Source organism: Anopheles darlingi, chromosome 2 (assembly GCF_943734745.1).
Source record: "Anopheles darlingi chromosome 2, idAnoDarlMG_H_01, whole genome shotgun sequence".
Lineage (NCBI taxonomy): Eukaryota > Metazoa > Arthropoda > Insecta > Diptera > Culicidae > Anopheles > Anopheles darlingi.
In genome coordinates this window covers 88746902-88768324 of record NC_064874.1, presented here as the reverse complement: position 1 = coordinate 88768324, position 21423 = coordinate 88746902, and the positions used below count along the sequence as shown (strand labels likewise).

The 21423-nt window shown below is 49.8% G+C and overlaps 1 protein-coding gene and 2 non-coding genes across 6 annotated transcripts in view; 1 reads left to right on the top strand and 2 right to left on the bottom strand.

Moving 5' to 3' along the window:
* LOC125951615 (probable G-protein coupled receptor Mth-like 1) overlaps window positions 1-21423 on the bottom strand; it is a 155948-nt gene that overhangs the window by 47173 nt on the left and 87352 nt on the right. The gene's annotated exons all lie outside the window — the stretch shown is intronic.
* On the top strand, window positions 6133-6206 carry Trnat-agu (transfer RNA threonine (anticodon AGU)). The gene has a single exon. It is a non-coding gene; the product is annotated as a tRNA-Thr (tRNA).
* Trnat-agu (transfer RNA threonine (anticodon AGU)) lies at window positions 19939-20012 on the bottom strand. The gene has a single exon. It is a non-coding gene; the product is annotated as a tRNA-Thr (tRNA).

Here is a 21423-nt window from a genome sequence, read left to right as displayed (position 1 = left end):
ATCAGGCCCCGAAAACTGTCACACCGCTCAGTGTCACTGTCACACACGCACACACCCATAGAGTGTGATGTCCGGTTTCCGGTTTGACACTCTATTGCTTTTCCTCTGTCCGAGGCGTCCGGACGTCCAGCTGAGTGGCGTGTATTCGTGGTGCCTACCATTCAGGCGCTGACAGGCGGCCGTGCTACCGTGCGTGTCGATCCACAAATAGGCGGCCCGTGGACGCTAGTGCTGGAAGAAACTTGGGGATTTTTTTTTCTCTACCGGCACGCATTTTCTCATTTCGTCGCCTAGTGCCCGGTTCCGTGACATGACACAGGTCCCATCCCATTCCTGACCGCTTGGCAACGCGCCTGAAGGATATGCCGTCGCCAATGGCACATACTCATGTTCCGGTCGAACGCATGCGAATCTCATCATCTGCCACCGGTTCGTGGCAGTCCTGGTAGTTCATCGTGCAGACTCCAGAACACCCATTTCTCTCCATCCTTTTTTTTATGGGCGAGGTCCTTTCTCACCCAAAAAACCAATACCACGCTAAGCGCGATTCCTGCGCCAGACTTTTGTTGACTTTTACGGATTGTTTGATGTAGTAGCTAGTGCGTTGACAGCGATAAAGTTTTTTTCTCGTTCGTACGTTACTGTACTAATCCAGTTCGCGGACATCACGAAACATGAGGAATTTTTGCAACTATTTTGCCCTATCCGGTACAATACTTGTTTATCGATCTCGCAAGAAAAAAAAACACGCTTTTCATCCTCTATCTATGCCGGCTTTATGCGACAGAGGATCGTGCATCCGGCCATAACTTTTAACTCACTGTCAGCTGTCAGAAAGTCTGCTTGATTTTCGCTCAGCATCGGTCCTGAAAGAAAACCCCGTACGTAATCCGAAATGGGAACACAGAACGCATCCCTGCTGTCGGTGGCGTCGAGCAAACACCCAGAAAGACACCCGAAAAGCATTACAACAACGCAACCAAACACTAACGCCCCGGGATTATTGATGTTTCGATTGTTATCTGATCGGTTTCGGGTTTCCGTCGCACCGCTGCTTCCGGTCGAATTCGTTCCACTCCACCAGGTGGTCCCCGGGTTCCGGATGGTGTGAACTTATGACACCTTTCCTCCTGTGGTGTGTCCACAGCATATTGCTGATTGATCCCGGTGTGTGAGTGCGTGTGTAATGAGTGAGCGATTTTCGTATCGAATTTCATCGCCAAATTCCGGCGACGAGAAGAATAGACCCTGGGTCCCTGGTCCACTTCACTCGCTCGGTTTCGTGTTTAATTGTCTCTCGTCCAGCGGTGTGTGGTGACAGTTGTGGGCATTACTCTCCGTTTGATTGTCTAGAGGACACTCCTGTTGATGCTGCAGCGGATCCATTCGTCCATCGCATACACGATGAGTTACCATAAAATCAACGATCCGTACCAACGTTACGGTTGATCGGTTTTTGATTACAGTATTTGACACACTCGAGGGTTGTGTGGGATTATTTGTTTGACACATTTCGATTTAGATTGCGATGCGGACGGCAGGCAGTGTTTGCATTAGATGCACCACCATGATCTGCCGTTGCGTCTAATGTCCTAGATTCGAGTCCGAAGCACTATGGTATGTGTTTGACTTTTCTAGTTGTTTGAAGTCAAAATTGAGTTCGGGAATGCAAACAGACAAGGTGAAGCAATTTGTGTGACTAAACAGCACATGAGCATAGAGAGAAAACCAACCGGTTAGATAATCATTCGTTTTGTTTTTTTTTGTTCTGTTAGTAATCATAAAAATGGCTAGATCATCCGTTAGAACCACGACGAATCCGATTCGATCGCGCACAAACCGAAACATTTATTTAATTTCCATCCCCAAAGAGTGGGGTTCTACTACATCCGAGCGAACATTCTGTTGCATGTGGCGGCGCGTGTGACGGCGTACAATCCGCTATGCTATTATAACAATACAAGCGTTTTGATCCGTTATTCAAAACATAAACCTTTCATCTAGCGAATTCGATGCGCACAGTAATCACAAAACCATATGCAACAGCAAAACACAATCGCAAACCCGCCACGCCTCACAGTCTGCTGCTCGCGCTAATCCTCTGGCACAAACAGCACACTCCAGCAGCAGCACCATCGACAGTAGATTGAAATTTCCGCACGAAAAATCAATTATTCAAAACTACAAAACCCGGTGGCCAGGCCAAACACAGTTCGATTCCGTCCGTCCGTGGAGGTCCGGGTCGCCGCCCACGTGCTTCGTTCGGGCGTTTGTTGAGCAAAACCAGACCCGCCAAACTTTTGCTTCAAACACACACGCACACAGACACACACAGGCACAGACACTTCATACACATGATGCGCGGTGTGTGGGATGGGATCGGGAATGGGAAAACCACGCATCGCAAAACATCGCTTCTCATGTCCGAAGATAATAAAAAGTGGCCACACCAGCCGCCGCCATCGTACATCGAAGATAAAAGACGCAAACGCGATGGTCTCGGGAATGGTCCGTCCGCCGCCGTTGTCTGGCTGGCGACGGGGACATGGCGGCGAAATGTGAATTACGCGTTTTGTGAAAATGCGCCGGACCCAGCTGGCCCAGTAGTGCACGACTGCATCCACCTTATTTGCTTGCAGCCGGCCACCGGATGCCGAGGCTGCTATCCTCTACGTGCGCGCGCTCTCTCTCTCTCGCTCGCTCTGGCCATCGTTTGTAGTATTTAGATGCAATTTAATTACGATTTCCCGACGAGCGAAAGGCGCAAAACGTGCAATTTCGAGTGCACGCCCCTCAATCGGCCAGTGATGATGATGATGATGATGATGACTATGATGATGTGGAGAGGAAGGATGTGGTCTCGGTGCGTATCAGCACAGATGGTTTTGGTTAGAAGTAGGCCCAGTAAGAGAAGAAGCGACCACAGAACACGCACGCACGGCGCTTCATCCGATTGAGAGGCCAACGGACTTTATGCGTTGGCGTATGGTGTATGCTCGCAAAAATAATGCCGCACCCTCGCGTCGATGCGCCACACGCAGAAGGGTTGTTTATTTCTCTTGCCTCGGTCTTTGGTCAGATTCCCGCATCGATGGCTCGTGGTTGTGGTCGAGGATAAACCGCTTTTGAAATACTCGTAGAACGGTGAGTCATTTAATGATCTCATATAAACTTCCGTCGCTGTGGTCGCTGGATCAAAAGCACATCTCGGTACTCTTATTGAAGATCAATCTCTTAAAGCCTTTGTGCAAAAGGTCTTAAAGCAACACGCGATGATATCAAAGTCAGTAATGCAAACACAGTTATTGCAAAACGTTCTACGTTTGTTTGCTCTCTAAAGGGATCTGCTTCTCAAATGTATTGGAGTTGCGACGATCATCATCAAAAACAGAAGCCACGGTGAAGCCTCTTCCCACGGAGACCTCCCAAAAAAAAAACACAAAAAACCTGTCCTTGCGCAACTCAACTAAGTGGTCAAGAACGACCATTCCGGCGAAGGTGGAAGGAAAAGAAGTCAAAGAATTGTCCCCCGGAATCAGATTATTAACTCCAGAACCACCTTCACATTGTGTTGTGTGGCACAAATCGAAATGCTTTTGCACGTCGCGTGTCTCACCTCGTGTCCGTGCCCTGCTCCCCTGCTAATGATTATGTCATTAAGACGAAGTCTCTCTCTCCTGCGGAATACCGTTCCTTTCCCGAGTACGCCGTTCGGTAGTGCCCGCGTGTGACGACTCCCACTCTCAGCCAAAGGACACCCAAATACGGTTCGCCTCCGGTCGTCGAACGGACGCCCCCTCCTCTGGCAGCGAGGGCGGATATAATGCTGAATTAAATTACTCTCGGATGATTTCCGTCTCAAGTCTCTGGGATTCCGTCTTGGTTTTTTTTGCTTCTCTCTTTGTGCTTCCTCTCATCTTCCTTCGTGTCGGTTCACTTCCACGCGGTTCTGAGGAACCTGTTCTATTGCTGCTTCGGATTGCGTTGCGGGTTGCTGGGATGAAATCCGATCCACGCTGCCAATGGCCAAGGAATTAAATTTCATTCAGACCTTACGCCATCGGAACAAGCAGAACAAAGATGCAAATGCAAAAGCCATCAGTCTCTCTCCCCGCTGCTCTCCTACAATCTTGTGCATCCGAGCTGGGTTTGCGCGTTCGGAGTCGTTTCCTTTTTGTGTTTGTGCAGTGGAGCTTAAACACTTTAAAAGAACGTAGCCGGGAGTCGATGGTAGAAAACCATCGATTCCGTTTCAAGAAATGGCGCACAAGCGTTTGCTGCCTTTATCCTTCGACCGTTTGTACATTCGATAGCTTATTGACAATGGTATCAGTTACTAACAGCATGATGAACGACATCATCAATTAGTTTTTTCTCAGAAAAAAAAAACATCTCTCGCTCCTTTCAAGCAACCTCCTGCGCTATTCAAACACCCGGAATAAGTAATGCCCGGAGGGTCCATCAAGTCAAATTACAGCGCTCAATCCCATTAATGAGATGCGATCAATTGCAAGCGCACAATCCGCTGCAATTGATATTCGGTGACTAGAGCAGCGCTGCACCTGCACTCTGCTGGCTAACTACCAGGGTCCAGAGTAAATCAAAGCAAAAACTGCCGCTCAGTCCACACTCATCAAAGGACAATTTGATCCATCATTTTATCATCAATCAATTTGCCACTATCGATCCTGTCACTGAGTACCGCGTGCTAAAGGACGGGCACATGGGATAGGGCACTCTTGAACGTCCGGATAAAAAGCGTCCTGGATCACCAGCATAATGAAACGCACATTGCAACGGACAAGGCACCAGCATAGTGTCCTCCCATCCTTGAAGTGCATGCGATGTGTATGTTGGTGCAAAAACCGATCCGTTTCACTCGCTTAGTGCCCGGACCGGTTGGATACATCGTTTAATAAACACCAACGCCCCGAGTCGGTCACGCCATGGGCTCTCGGTGTCCTTTCGCTACCATCATTCAAGTGTCATTAATTATCCTTCCCCGAGTGGCGAGCGTGCGAGCACCGAGCGCGAATGCCATCACATTGCACACGTGACGGGGGGTGGGGGGGTCCGGATATCCGGATTCTGACCGAATACAACGCCCCAGAACGGAAGCGTTCGAATGGAGCATCAGACTGGACACACACACACACACGCTCGCATGCAGGAAACTTTTCTGCCAATTCAGCATAATTAATAGTCCGCCTACGCCGGCTGACTACACCGAACGGTAGCGAATGATGCACGACATTCTGGCGGGTGGGAGGAATTTATGTGGAAATCCCACGAAAAATCAAAAATACCGAAACGCCCTCATGTGTTGTGTGAAAAAAACCCTCGCAAAAAAAAAAGAAAGGTAAGCCAATAAATTTGCAACGATCAAAATTGAACAAATAGCCCACCAAAGCGCCAGCATTATACACGCGAAAAACTTGATCCTCTTGACTGTGACGACACAACATAACGGGCAACACGATGAAAATGAAATGAAAAAGTAACGCAACGAGACCGAAATGAAAACTGGGAAACGGATGGGACGACGACGATCGCAACAGACGTGAACACAGACATGCGAACCCTTTTCATCGACCAAGAAGGGGTGGGCCTCACCTCTGGGGGGAGCTAGAGAACGGCGTCTATTTTGTCTATACACATGCCGGGAGCCAGACGCCATGCCCCAGCAGAGGCGCACTATCACAGCGTGAACAACAGAAGCAGCAGCAGCAGCAACAACGCGACACGGCGGCAGACGGCCATAAATTTGCGGATAAATCACGCGAAAGTATGAAAATGAAACATTGCTCGATTTCTATGCAGGATGCTTTTAACAGTACATTCTGCGAACTGGCCCGAGGGATGGTGGGTGGGGGTTACTCTGACGTTTGAATTTGTAAATACATTCAGCGCCTTTATAGCTGCAGTTACGGTGGCCTCGAAGCTCTAATGTTATCTCTGGATGTTTCTTATCTCCCTGAAGCTGATGCTAAGCACACGCGTCATCGATGCTGTTGGCTGATAGTAATAATCCACCTGGAGACACCGGGGCGCCGCTTGCTATGTTGCGTGTGTGTGTGTATGTGGATGCTGAGGTGGAAACAGGTGGTCCAATTGTTTCGAAAGGGCAACAACGGCGCCGTGGCTTAGTTGGTTAAAGCGCCTGTCTAGTAAACAGGAGATCGTGAGTTCGAATCTCGCCGGAGCCTAGTTCACCCTGAATCAAGACACAAAATTGAAACAGGTGAACGATGACCTTTTTATGGTTTTTTTAAATCATTTCAATCCATGCGCAGTACATGTTCTACTGGCGCGTAACACAATGTAGCACCAGTACAGAGTGTGTGTACGTGTTGCATGAAAACCGATTTGACCGATTTGATCGGATGCCGACAAACGTTCGCTAAATGAATAAGTCACCAGAACGGTAAACGAGAACGGCCGCGGCTCATCGCGTGGGTAAAATGAAATTATTTATCACTTCACCAGCTCAAAAACCTTCGTGAACATGAAACCACCGCGCGCCGTACATGCACAGCACTTGAGCGTGTCGCGTAGGCGCGCGCTCCGTGGCATGTTCTAGCGTGGTGACGATTCTTCATCATGCCCGGCTTCGGTTCGAACATGGAGAACACGCCGACGCCGACAGCGACACCGACAGCCGCCAACATTTGTGCACTCTCTCAGCAGAAGGTTGTTGAGGCTGCTGCTGCTGCTACTACTGGAAGTGAGTTTCCGTTTTTAGCTTTCTTCCATCGCCAGCCGCCGCTCGGTAGAAGCCACTGTCAGCTCCAAATAGAGAACACAATGAAGAATATGTCACCGAGACACACCGGTGGCCGCGGGACTTGGTCGTTTTTCACGCCACAAGCCGCGAGGCACAAATGACGACACGAATGCAAATTTAATTCGGAGGAAAATGCAACACGGAGCCACACCGACAAGAAGCTCCAACCACGCAATGAGCAGCAGAACGTCGTCCTCGTAGTTCGCCACAAAGGGAAAGCATATTCTCGTTGCCAGCATTTTGCCAGCCAGTCAGCCAGACTGAAGTGGTGCCGGCGACCAAGCGAGGCGCGTGATTCAATTTCAATTAAACTCGAAACCGGACCATTTCGGTTCCCCCTGCGCGCCATCCTCTAATCGACAACTACGTGTCGAGCGTGTCCGAGAGAGATAATCACTCCGACATTAAAGTGTGTCGCCGGTTCGCTTGTGCCATTTTTTAATTAGAATTCCTGATCCGCGACCTACGCGACCGTTACTTCGTTCTTCTCGCGCGCGCGAGTTGAGAAAAGAAAACGAAATCTTTTGGCAGACCAACGCGAGCATTCCGACGGGCAGTACATTGACCGGAAGTCGACTGTGGCGGGGCATATGTCGCGAGTACGTCGCTCGAGCGCGAGCTCAACCCGACCGTGTAACTATAATTAGTGATATCCTCATCAACCCGCCGCCGCCGCCGCCGTGAGTACTCTTCTCTGGTGACCTGCGACATGAGGCACACGATGGAGCACATTATCATGTTCCGTCGGCCGAGGCGGGCGCGCGCGCGCATACTCTTGCGTCTGTTCTTTGAATGAAAAAGAACTCTCAAGCAGCATGACGAATGGTCTCTTGCGTCTCTTGTTCTTCTCTTCGGGGCTTTCTCGCGACGTTGGTTTGCAAAATGAGCCACGCAACTCCATGCGACCATGAATGGTGTGTGTCTTCTAAGTAAATTAATTTCATTCATTAATTTCAATAAAAGGCTTTTCGGTGCAGGACGGCAGTACGACGTCCTGCCCTCCGACGAGACGCGGCCAGATGTGTCTTTCAAAATTGGTTTCATCCTTTCCCTAAGAATGGACGACCACAGAATGCATGCAATTTGTCCATCTGTTTCGTGGAATCGCCAAACGGTTACTTCCGTTAGTGGCGTTACGTTGTGACCGAACACTTTTAATGAACAATTTGAGCGCACGAGATTGGTCTTTATGATTACACTGATGAAACCAAACCGGGGCTTATGCTTCTAATTATGGTTCGCATCACAACGCAACGTCTGGTTTGGAGACAATTGATTTCTAACGAGTTAGACGAATGGACTGACGTCAATCGCGGCTTGGCAAATTGAATTAAATTCTATTTTATGCAAAATCCTCCCCAAAAGGTCGTTACTCTCCATTTCGTTGCTTCACTTTCACTCGCTGGCTGGCCTATGCTCTGAGCTGGGGCGGGCTTTGGCTGCTGATCCGGTTCCGTCATATTTCTCCTTTCAACGTGACTTTCACTGCTACAAACACACGCAGAGGGCTGCTTGACGAGTGGCACCAGCTGACCATTCACCAATCACTCACCAGACGAGGTCTCAGACTCAGCGCTGGACAGGACCTCCTCCTGATCTCCTGCCATCGCGAGATGCATCTCAAAGTGCCGGTGCTGATGATGATGCTGCTGCTGCTGCATCGCTTCTCAAAGATCGTTCAACGCGACCTGCTGCTGTTCGAGCGCAGGTCCGGTGGTCATAAATCGTGTGCCACGTTCCTTTGGCCGCGACGCGTTGCCCTCATCAATCTTCAGCGCGGGAACTCGCCACCTTTCAGGCCGGTCGACGAAGCGAAGGCGAAAGTGAATAGCAAAGCGAGGGCCAACAGGGAAATGCAACGCGTGCATCACATAGTATGTGCATGCCGGAGAGGAGCATGATGCAAATCGATCCCCCCTCCCCCTCCTCTCCGCTGTTTTAGGCAAATCGATCGATTAAACTTCGATCGACCGATCGACCCTAGGCTGGGAGAGAAAATGTGAAAAGCAGCTCGGGAATTCCCCCGAGTGAATTTCCCGTTTTTCCACGCCATCCACGCATGCATTAAAGGATGGGCATGTCAAACAGCCTCGAACGATCGTCGCCACCGGGCAGAGCTGGTGATGAGGACGACGATCGTCGTGAAGATGATGATGATGATCAGTGACGACAGTTGAGTACTTACGCCGCCAGAAGGGATGTTTAGGGAGGTTGTTGTGCGCGAGAGAGTTGAAGCGGGGAGCAACACTTACCTGGAAAGGGAGAGAGAAAAAGAGAAAGAGAGAGATGAAACATGAGACTCGAAGACGAAAGCGAGAGAGAGATGAGTTATTATTATGATAAATAGGCAAATAACTGTTGATGGATTGAGGCTGCATCAGGAGGGAAAAGTCAACCCCCGAGGGGGGGGGGGGGCCTTCGATGCATTTTCAAGTGAAAGTCCCCCCAGTTTTCCCCTCCCTTCCCTTCCGCTGGATGCGCCTGTAACTGCTCCAGGGCAATCGATATTCATTTTACGCGATGCACTATGGAAAGCGAACGCGCAGGACTCTGCCGCCACCTGTCAAAACCATTTTCCATGTCCACATTTATGGTTCGACCTGTGCGCTTCCGGAGTGACAAAATAAAAACACGAAAAACCTGACGGATCTCCGGACAGCTCGCCAGCAGTCTGGTCTGGGGCTTTTCAATCGATCTCTCTAAACCCGCGGGTAGGCCATCTTCAATCGAACGTTGCGCTGGTGTGTTTGATTGCCTGTTGTCGCAGCCATCAATCACTGGCAGCCCATGGGTAGCCCGAAGCACGCAGCATGGAGCAGCAACAGTAAATTATGCTGCGCTTCCTCACATATGCGCATTTCTAATACACCGCGACAAATCTGACGCATCGTCGTACCATTCTCACTGCATGGACGCACCACCCATCACTTCTCGCTTGATCGCTTGATTTATGCGACATTCGCGGGCGCACTCACACACGCAGGATAAGCCTTAAATCTTCAATTCAGCATTAATCGAGAGGGATGGTGGTCTTTTTCCCCATTTGATGTCCAGCAAGCGGGCAGGAAACAATGTTCGAAGCAAATAGATTTTTGCTCAATTCCATGCCCATCGATAACGATGGCAATTTCCCCTTCTACCGGGGGGAGAGGCGAGTGACTTGGATCGAGTTGGATCGATGAGGTCGTTCTCCGTTACACCTTCCCATCGATTGCCGCTATAAACCATATCATCTATTGCAGGATATCGTCTCAAATACACACACCACACGGGGACCTGCCGATGGTGCTCGTACAATTCCAAGCAGAAGTAAACGCTCATAAATCATCTTCCCTTTCCGGACGCGCGATGGCCGCGGAAAGACCGGGACGACATTCCCGATGCAACGGTGTGTGTGTGTGTGCAAGCTGGTACACCTCCGGGCAACCAAGTCGCCAGCTAAAAGGGGATTTTAATTGAATCAACATCCTCTCTCTCTCTCTCTCTCTCTCTCTCTCTCTCTCTCTCTCTCTCTCTCTCTCTCCTATCTGTTATCTCTCGACGCCAGGCGAAGACATCGATCCGAGACCGATGATCTCGTCTACCGTTGTGGCGGCAAATGGTCGATGTTGTGGGGTTCTTACATCGACCACATCAAGCTGATGTACGGTGGTTTAGTTACGGGGAGAAAGAGCGAGTGAGAGAGAGATTATGATAATTACCGTTTATTAACGTTTTGCGAGATTGCGAACGATCATCGCTAACGATCGTTATGACATTTTATCGTTGCAAGCGAGCAAACGGCAACTAAGCTGCTGCTGATGCTGCTGATGCTGCTGCTGACAGTGCAGCAGCATTCACCGACACAATCGTGGCCTTAACGAGACAATCGTGCATGAGCGCATGAGTGCTGGCTGGTACCATGGATGCCGATGATCGTTCGGAACAATCCCTGCGCTTGTTCTCTGCGTCCAGCCATCTAGCGGTGCACCGGGAAGGCGCTCAGGTTTTTTTGCAGTCCGTCTATTGACTTCTAACCACTCAACGATGATGATGGTGGTTCGTCTGACGAACGTAGAACGGGACACTATAATGAGGGACTTGACCTCTTGCGTGCTGGACTGGACTGCGGACGCGGACATGTGGGAATATTTATGGATGTCAACAGCATAAGCATCAGCGAGTGCGCAGCTTTGACGAGCCCCGGCAGGACGAACTGCAACTCGGAACTGAAGCTGCAGCGACTGAATCGTAAATCACCTGCGTCTGCCGTACCGTTGACGCGCGTTGGACGTGCGCTGGAACTCTGATCTCATCCCAGAGATAGATGACTGAGAATGTCGCTTAGTGCTGTGTCTGCATCATCCGCTTCTTAAGCTGGCGGGAGATGTGCTGGCGTTCGCACAGCGCGTACAAAGACAAAGTGAGTTTCGAATGCGAAGTCGTCGTCGGTCGGTCCCCGGTCGCCACAATGGAGTATGTGACAAGTGACAATCTGATGAAGCGTCTTCTTCTTCTGCCACTTTTCAACGCGCAAAGCTCATCCTTCACGCTCTGATTACGCCTTGGAATCCTGCTCACGGTGGTAGGAACGCACCAGCAGCAGGTAGCAGCTGGTGCACAGCGGGCGACCGACGATGGTCGATTTCTCCCTCGTCAAAGGAACTCCCGAGGAACTGCGATCGAGTGTGGAGTCTGCAAACATTCTTGCGGTACAGCGAGCGAATGGTGGCGACCTCGAGACCAGTGTGTGGCCATCATATCTCTTCCAGCACAACACTTGATCCGCTGCAAGCAGAAAGACAGCCGGAGATGGCCCGTGTGGCGACATTATCCCAGAGGAGCGAGGAAAGCACATCGGGCAGCAGCAGCAGCAGCAGTAGCCGGCGGAGCCATAATTGTCAGGTTGCTCAATTCCAGAAGCCAGAAGTTCCAGCCACTCCGCGCGTTCGCGCCCTCGCCTCCCCGGAGGCATTTATCGTCAATTAGTGATTGCTGTTTTTATCGCCATCATTAAAGTAAAACGAGCCGAACGCGCGGCTCGGTCTTCTGCCAGGCCAGCTTCTTCCTGTCCACGGCCAAGAACAGCCACACACACACACACCTGCACACTGTGGCAACACTTGTGCAATAACCTCAAATATTGCCACCAACATGGCCGCCACACCGGTGGTTGATGCAGTGCATCTTTTCTCGCCCCGGTGTCCGTCGTCCGGGGTGTCGGTCGCTCTTGGTCGGGCTCTAAACGCGCCGGCTAATGACAGAAATTATTCGTGTTTTAATTAAACTGGAAATTAATCGCCACTTGAGAGCGGCCGAGCGAACGAATAGCGATAAGAGCAGTTGCAGCAGCAGCAGCAGCAGTTGCAGAGGAAGAAGAAGCCACAATCACAATCATTAGGCCTTTTTGGAGCCCGCAGGGCATAGGAACACCGAGCAGGCAGAAAAAGAAGAAGAAAAAAGAGGAGCTCTTATTAGCTGGTTTCGAGTTTCCGTCGCTGAGCTGAGCGATAGCCGATAAATGCCGATGCTTATCAGATGGCTTCATGGCCGTCAAATGGTTTTGTGCGGAATCATAAAAAAAAAACAACAAAAAACCATAAAAATGCGAAAATCGCTTTGCCAACTGTAATTATTCAAAAAGCATCGTGGCTCACATGATAAGCCATCATCATCATCTACATCCTCATCCTCATCATCATCTCGTCCTCTACCTCCTGATCAGCATAAGTGCGCGTAATGGTGGAGGGAGTCACCTTACAGGTAGATCACTTTGCATTTTAAGCTTCGATGAAAGACCCCTGCTCCTGCTCCTGCACCTCTCTCCACCTCACACGCAGCGTGTGTGTTTCGTTGATTGGAATCGATAAATCTCAACCCGTCGCACGCAACCAGTTATCCTTCGTCTATGCCCATATTTCGGAGTGGTCGGGGCCACCACTACCATGGCAACCGCTATAATAACGAACGAGTGACAGGAGGGGGGATTTCTGATTTCCAGGGGCTGATGGTGAGAGGTGGCTTCATCGGCATCGTAATGATAACGAGGCAGCTGCATGCCTTTGTATCGCATCGCCATTATCTTCTCCGCTGGTGGAATTAATCCTGTCGCCATCTTAAAATGGAAGCTAGACCATTATTGACGCGGCACGCACGGGCGAGGGGACATATTGTTCTTCGACCTCGCATAATTGGTGGAACGAGCCGGACTGCATGTTGTTCGTGTTCAACGCAATCGAATGTATGCAAAAAGGCTAACGCCAAGGACGGTTCCATTAATTATCTTTAACATTCAAACAGGCCAGATATACAAACCCGATTGGAGATGATAGGAGTGGGATGTCCAAGAAAACTTTAAATAACGAACCGGACCGAAAAGTTGGAAAAGTTTAACGAAATCCTTCGTGACATAAATGTTAAACATAGTTTGCTTGCAAACTTCTTTTCAGACACTTCCAATCAATACACATCAATGTTTTGAGGACTAGAGGCCACCCCTTTTCTGCTCACTCCAACTACCGTACCGAGATCAACCTGACCTGACATGTGTCCGAAGAAACTGAACGCAAGGATTATGCTCTGCCAGCCCCTCGCACGCTCTCGTTATACCGTAATTATAAATATTGATCGACCATGGGATGTGGACCGGGAAACGGATACAACCCGAATTGTGAGTCAAGTGCGGTGGCCGCCATCAGCCCAACTCGGCATTTTCTCGTGTGTCCTAGCGAAATTACACACATTTTCCGACCAACACACATGCACACGCACACGTACCGACTGCCGAGAACCCTTCTCTGGAGCATACTGATGAGTGGCGGCGACCTGGACGACGACAGCTATGATGATGATGGCCAGGCGTATGGTTCTTGCCCCGAAGGCTTCTAGAAACCGTCAGCTGCAGCAGCATCACGCAGAGCCGGAGCCATCCAACAGAGAGACCATCGCGGATGATGGAAAAACATGATCGGAATATGACCGTTTCCAATTAAACTTCCGAATCCTGGCTAGCTGACCGGTCGGTCGGTCGGCACCAGTCAGTGTGTGTCTGGCGCCAGTCGACCAGTCTTCGGTCCCGGTCAGCCGCAAGCGTCACGCATGTCTGTAAATGTGTTTTCGTCACGTAGCATGATTGAAATGCACATGAAGAAGCGTGGTGGTGGTGATGGTGATGGTCATCGCTCCAGAGCAGTGGGAAAATTCAATTAAAAATTTTCACGACCAACCCTGGTGCTGGTGTTGGTGGTGATGGCTTGAATAGATTCATCTGGGGTTTCTGGAGGGAATTAGTGATGGGCACATTTCAACGCTGGACACGTACACGGTGGCTGGCTGGCTGGCTGGCTGGCTGGCGGTTGACTAGAGACCAATTAAAAAGTGTTTAAAAATGTTGCACCAGCACGTTCCGGTTCCGATAGTATCTCGCGATTATGCTGCCGTAACATAACAGGTTGAGGATTGTGATGAGGATAAGTACCTGTCATTCGGTTAAAAAACAATGAGAACTATATGAGTACGCCATTTGAAAAACATTAAACGGATTACGGATCGGTATGAGGTCGCGTACATACTTCTTATGCTAAGCTCATCGAGACAATCCCTCTTTACCTATACTGATCCTTACATTGTAGTCGCCGCCTATTGTTGAGTGCCGGTGCCATAAGATTTTTGATTGACGTGCACCCTCTCCCCATCGCCCGCAAAAGCATAAACACTTCGCGCTCCCATCGTAAAAGGCTTCCGACGTTTACATCAACGCGTTGCCCGACTGCAGCAATCCTACTTATGTGCCTACTTAGCAGTGCAGTTGCCTAGGCGACGATTCCATTAAATCCTCGCTTAAAATAATGTCGTCGCTTGCTTTGAAGATCTTGAAATCATCTCTTCACCAGGTGCTTACACACATACGCTGCCCGTTACCAACGACAACGGCGTCGACGTCGAAAGCAATCGATGGCTATCGAGACGTAATCATGCCCGCAGGACATTAATGTCGAGAGTCAACCCCCGAACCCCCCGCGGGTTTATGGTTGCTCTTCTTAACCATTCTTCACCGTAAGATGTAGGTTCCCGGAGTTTTAACGGCTGCTCTCGGGCCACGGCATGCATACCGTAAATGCACATTACCTCCCGTCATCATCATCAACATTCTCCTGCTCAAGTACACACTCTTGCAGAGGGGGGTGATGGGCGCTCCCATAAGAACCCTTCTTCCGATGGTGGCCGATCGAAACCGAAGCACGATAATGGATTTAACCTTTTATCGACCTGCGCATTAAGTCACCCTCCAGACAACTGGAGAGAATGATGGAGACCTGCCTTAAAAGAGCTTTGGCTCCGGTACTCATTACCTGCAATTGATTAACGGTTGAGCAGAAACCAACGATATACCGTGGGAGGTCGCGTCGCGTTCTCATAAATCCCCCCTCCCTCCCGACATGGCAAGTAATCCATCAGTATTGACGACGATGTCGTAATGGGCGGTAATTTGGCAGCCGAGAAGCGCGTCATTCCGTACCATCATCATCATCATCATCCACGACGATAATCAATTACTGATTTTTACAACAGTCTTACATCATCGTTGGCATCAATCATTGGATCTCGTCAGATTTTGGGGTGGGGAGGAGTAGGCCACATTCCAAAAAGGATATTTTGCTGATGCAATTTTCGTGCCGCGATCGACGATCGGGCATAATTAGCGAATCGATTACGCCCATGACATGGGCCAAACCGCTCCACCTCCAGCTGGTGTGTGTCTGGTGTCACTATTTCTATTCCCATATCTCGTTGCTACTGCCGTTTGACGATTGCAACGACTTAACCTTGAGGATCGTTTAAGCATTGCAATGGGAGTGACTGGAAAGCCGCGACTAGAGCAATTGCTCTATAATGTCTTCATGGCATGACCGAGTGGAAGTGGAGGAATACATTCAGCATTAGCAAACTAGCGCTATCAGACTGCTCGATACAACCCTGTACAACCCTGTGCACGGCGGCGCAATTGCTGTCCGAGGAATGCACTCCCGAGTGACTGTGGAGTGAAGTGGAGTTGATCATTTAAATATTTACGAGCTGGCGTTACAATTGTGTGAGGTATCTGCGAGTGTGCGAAGCGAACGCTGTCACGCTGTACTACCGTCCTTCCTCCACGGTACACACTAATAGACGTCGATATGCTCGAGCTAATTTATTGGCAATTGCTAAAGAGCCTGTTCCTCCCCCTCTGCGTGCCGTATTATGAATTCACGTTCGAGTGAAGTGAAGGTCGTCGGCAGCAATCAGCGCGCCCGAGAGAGAGAAGGCAACAGAGCGATTTTATGGTTCCAAGGCGCGGTGACGTTCTTTGTGCCTTATCGGGGATACGAGTGGTACGATCATATCCATTGCCCCTTGCACAAGATCACTTGATCGCGCGGAAACACACACACACACATGCGGTTCGCCATGTCTGTAAGTGGCGCGATCGAAGTAGCAGAAGTGTGTGGTGATAGATTCGCGGACCAGACCGGATCATCCGGCGTGCTGCGTCAACACAGGTGATACGATGATCACCGGTCCGGTCCGTCCGTCCGTCACCGTCTAAGACGGAGTTGCCCTTTTTTGGCCAAGCAAACGGTCAATGTTTTGACGAAATGACGGTTGTAATGATGTTTAATGGTTGATCTGTTGATACGACCCCTAGTGGGACAGGTTAGTCTCCACTTTGGTACCGACACGTCCGATGCGCAGCGACTGCGTTGACTGCGGCGATAAGTGGACATTGTATCCTCAAATGGTCTGGGGGATCTGTCTGTTTTGATGCCAGCTAGTAGTGGTGTCGACACACACACACTAGCCGACGCGTTTGCATAATGTCACCAGTTTAAGGCCATGCTCGAGCGCGATAAACGCGCGACTTCAGCGATCAGTCGGTCGACTTGCCGCTTGCGGATCGATTCAGAAACGCTTAACGTCTAAGGTTCAAGGGTATCGCGCCTCGACGTCCAGAGACGTCCACGTAGACGTAGATTTATGCAGACCTCCCTACGAGTGGAGGTCTCGCGGGGAAACGCTACCACCACTAACCGTTAAACAGATGTCCGCCTGGAGTTCGTGGCTTCTATAACACTCCTAAACTATAGGCAGATAACCGACTGGCCCAAAAATGGTGACATTTAGCGGCGTGATTAATGAGATAATTTCAAACAACCTGGACTCCCCTACAACCAACACATAGCGCGTCTGCTGTGAAGCGAATCACCAGCTAATCCCACACTCACGAAATGGTCCAGATGGTCCTCGCTCCGGGTGATCGGTAGCAAATCCGTTTTATCGCCTTTGAACGGGATTCACGGTTTGACGCGTCGATTCGCGGAGCGGAAATCATAAATCCACACTCCGTCGCTCGTCCGGTGTGATTAGAGCGGAATGTATTTGTCGTCCTCTATTTTGCACGAGGACGTTCTCTATCCAACCAGAAGCGGAGAAGTTCATCAAAATTAAGTCAACGAACTCAGACAGGCTTCTGGGTGTATGCGAACGAACACCACACACCCACCCCGTCCGAAATCATAAATGTTCTTCCCGGTAGGTGGTGGTCGGCGATTAAGCGTCGTCTCCAAAAGCCCCAGCCCCCGAAAACCAGTTCCGCTGCTGATGACCTGCCAATCAACAAGTCGCACACAGAACCCTCGAAACCTCCGGCCGGGTGCGGTTTGATCGCGAAATTATTTGATTGCCGCTATTCGTCCGCATCGTTTCCACCGTTCCCGCTCATTCCGATCCAGAAAGAGAAACGAAGAGAACCAGATGAAACGGGATTTTGGAATCCCGAATTCTTTTTTGGCAAAACATTTCGACTAGCAGCGGCGTCGCCGACGACGGGTGCCGTTATCATTTGGTCGAGGCCGGTCGAGTTCTAACGGCGCCGACCGACTCTGGGCCGCTTGAAGTCGTTCCGACAACCGATGGAAGGTCATCAAGTGGATTTCGATCAAGAAAAACAGTTAATATGCAACGGAGCGCATCCGGGTGTTTGGTTGGTATACGAAAGCATAACATAACTTCATCAACGGCTTCCTCCTCCGATGCAAGACGTTATCGACATTTTATCACATTGTCCACATTCCAAACCGATCATATTTTATAAAATAATCGGGCACCGGAGGTATAGTACGTCAAATTTGTACTGATCAAACGAAATAAAGCGATTGGTGGTGGAGAGAGGAACCTAAGACCGGGAAAAAATCTCTTCAAATTTAATTAAAATCCTCCACAGCCCGAAGAGCAACCTGATGGTCCGAAATACTAGCTAGAGCATCAGGTTCAAAGCGGAATCATGTTTTCAGCCCTCACCATTGGCCCCATTTCCTTTTTCCCCTTCATTCACCAGGGTCAGGCAATTCCAGAATCCGTTTCCAGAACAGAACAGAACGATCGTCCGAGCGGCAGAGCAAAGAGGTCTCATTTCCATTTGTGCAGAACACGACCAAATCAATCTAATTTCCGGCTAACCTTTTCGCTTGCACCAAACACACACACACGTACAGCGCTGCTGTTTTCTGCTCTACAGACACACCAACCAGCCAGCTAGTCAGTCAGTCAGTCAGTCAGTCGGGTCATGATTTCCGGTTCAGTGGATCTCGGATTTGAAACTCGATTCGAACCGGAATCCGGAGAGCGCGTCGATGCTGTGTGCCCCGGTACCGGTGCAATAAGCATTCCGGAAGGAACATACAGGTGCACCACCACCAGCGGTGCAGTCTCATACATGACCAGAAGATTCACGAATAAATTTCAACAATTCCTCTCATCATTCCCGCTCGGTGTACCCGGATTTTGCGGACTTCAAATATGTTTTGCGCTGCAGATGCTCGGATTGGATACCCCATTTTTGGATTCAACAAGAGGCACGTGGCCCAGGGTGAAGAAATAACACGGTGAGGCAACAGATAAATTAATTTGTTTGTCTTCCAGGTGTGTGAGTGTGTGTTTCCGGGTGTTTCCCTTCGACATAATGCTAGACCATGCTTCGAACCGAGTGTTCTGTCCAATTTTGAGGTTCTAGGGCGTCCAAAGGGATTGCAGATGCTCGTTAGACCGGGGCCATAAGTTGGTTGGATCTTTATTTTCCACCAGCACTGATGAAGAATCAAGAAAGCGGCAGCTTAATTTGGGATTTGAACTGGAAACGGTTTTACGGTACTTGCCAGGTCGCCGGTATGTCCGTTAGCTAGTCGGAGGAAACAACGGATTCTGGTCAAAAAGGAGAGCACAATCGTAAGCCCGACTTTTGATTGGCGAATGCCAATCCGTTCCCGCAGCTACACTGATTGCAAGCTGATTGGCAAGATTAAAACCCTCATAAATGTTCCTTTTGAACTAACGACGGCATGGAGAGTACACCGTATCGTGTACATTCCACTCGATCGCCAAGACGATCGGCCTCCTTTTATGGTGCTCCACCTTCACTATCAAATCGATAAACATAGAGGCAGATCATTATCCAGATCCAGTACACTTCATAATATTCCCCTACTACCCCTACTTGCATCCTTGGTGGCCTGACAAAGATCTCAAAACCCCTTTCGAGACAGAGTCCAGCCGGATCGAGGGGGGGACCGATTGTCTCCACCCGTTCTTACCGGATTGGTTAATGTTTGTTTTACGTTTGTGCCGTCTTCGCATCTCGCACGTGCTCGCTCGTCAGCATACGTTCTACATGGGAGGTAACGTAAATGTTTATTTAACTTCTTCTTTGCCTCCCATTCACATCCACTAAATCGCGTCTTAACGGGTTGACTATCGACCTGTTGGTGGCTGTTTGATAGATACGAGTCAAGCAGTTCGAAGTAAATAAATAAAATATCCCTCTGTGTGGTCACACATTCGACGCGCCTCTTCAATCGGTTCCATTGTTTAGAGCAGCAGCAGAGTAAGAAAAGGTGATTGTGTTTTGTCAATCGTCTACTGGATTAGAGGTTATGATAATGTATCGCTTTAAGCGATCAGCATATGCTGCTGCTAGTTAACTGAGCTGATAACATTAACATACCCACATTAATATGCGATCGATGGAGACATGTTGATAACTCAGATTAATCGGAGACACCTTAGAAATTACTTACTTAAAAAATACTATCACACTCTTTTCTTCCAGGCGATTGAAGGCCAACCACCTCAAGATTGTGCTAAGGCTCCGGCGAGATTCGAACTCACGATCTCCTGTTTACTAGACAGGCGCTTTAACCAACTAAGCCACGGCGCCGTTGTTACCTTTCGACACTTTCGTGCCAGCTGTTTCCACCTCAGCATCCACACACACACACGCAACATAGTCGCGAGCATCCGTCGTTCAGTCGCTGGTCCCACAATCAACGTCTTGTTTAAAAGAAAACATCGCGCGACCCTCGACCACCAACCATACACCTTTCACTTCACTAAAAATTGGGATGGAAGTGGAAGAAGTTTAAAAATAAAACATCCCACCCGAAAAAAAAAACACACAAATAAACACGACCCGCGTGCCAGAGGGTGGGGTGTATTTATAGCACACGCATGCATGGGAGTGACATCGGAAAAAAGCAAACTGCTCCCCCCTTCATTATCAGTTTTAGGATCTTAATCTTTCAAACAGTCGAGTTGTAAAATCATTCCGTTTTCCGATCGGTGGGTCCGTTCGGTTGTCCGGTGGGTTGTTAATTTGTCATTTTCCAGCTCCAAAGACAATGCGCCACATGGGAATACAATGCATGGGCTGTGGGGGGAACCTCAACACTCCGGGATTCCACAAATCCCGTCCCGTGATTTATTGATGAGCGCGAGAGCGCGATCGCGCTATTGGTTCGATTCGATTAATATCTATCTTCTCGCAGACACACGACACACACACGCACACGCACACTGCGTCGTGTGCCCGCGATCCTCCGAATGGATGGAAATTAATCATCGATCGATCGAAAGAGGATCGGGATCAAGAGGGGCCTCTTCGCAAAGAAAGTGAAACGACGACGACAACACGCGCGCATCGGAACTCGAAAAGGAAAAAGCTCGAAAGCGATCCCCGAGAAAGATTGGAACGACCGAAAGGGAGAGAGAGAGCATACACACGCAGCGACAGCGAAAGTGTTTGCAGCTAGAGGAGATCGGGAAATTAATCACAGCAATTAGGGACCCCCCGTTCTCCATACTCCATCCCTTAACCAACGTCTGTCTGGACATCCGAAGAGTCCGAGGTCCAAGGGATTTTTCATGCCAGCGTGTGTGTAGGCTGGCGGCACGCGGTCCACGCCGTAAAACAAAACGGCGGCGTACGATACGGCACGCAGCAGCAGCAGCAGCAGCAGCAGGTCTTCGGCAGCACGGCAGCACGGCAGCATCATCCCTTGCCGAGGGCGAGCATGCTGGTCTGCTATGCTCTATGAGTGTGCCTTCGGGGTCCCTACACGGGGTCCACGTTCCGGTGTCGGTGATTAACGACCGGTACAACATATTTTTCTCTAGCGATTTATCATCGGATGCGAAGAAGAAAGTAAGATCGTCTCCTGTGGGATCGCTGGTACCGGTGCTGGTGCCGGTGCCGGGTGCTGGCGAGACACCGGATGTGCAAGTGCAAGTGAGTTATGGGACCCAGAAGGAGCACCCCTCTTCCTCCTCCCCTCGCGCGAACTAAACGTCGC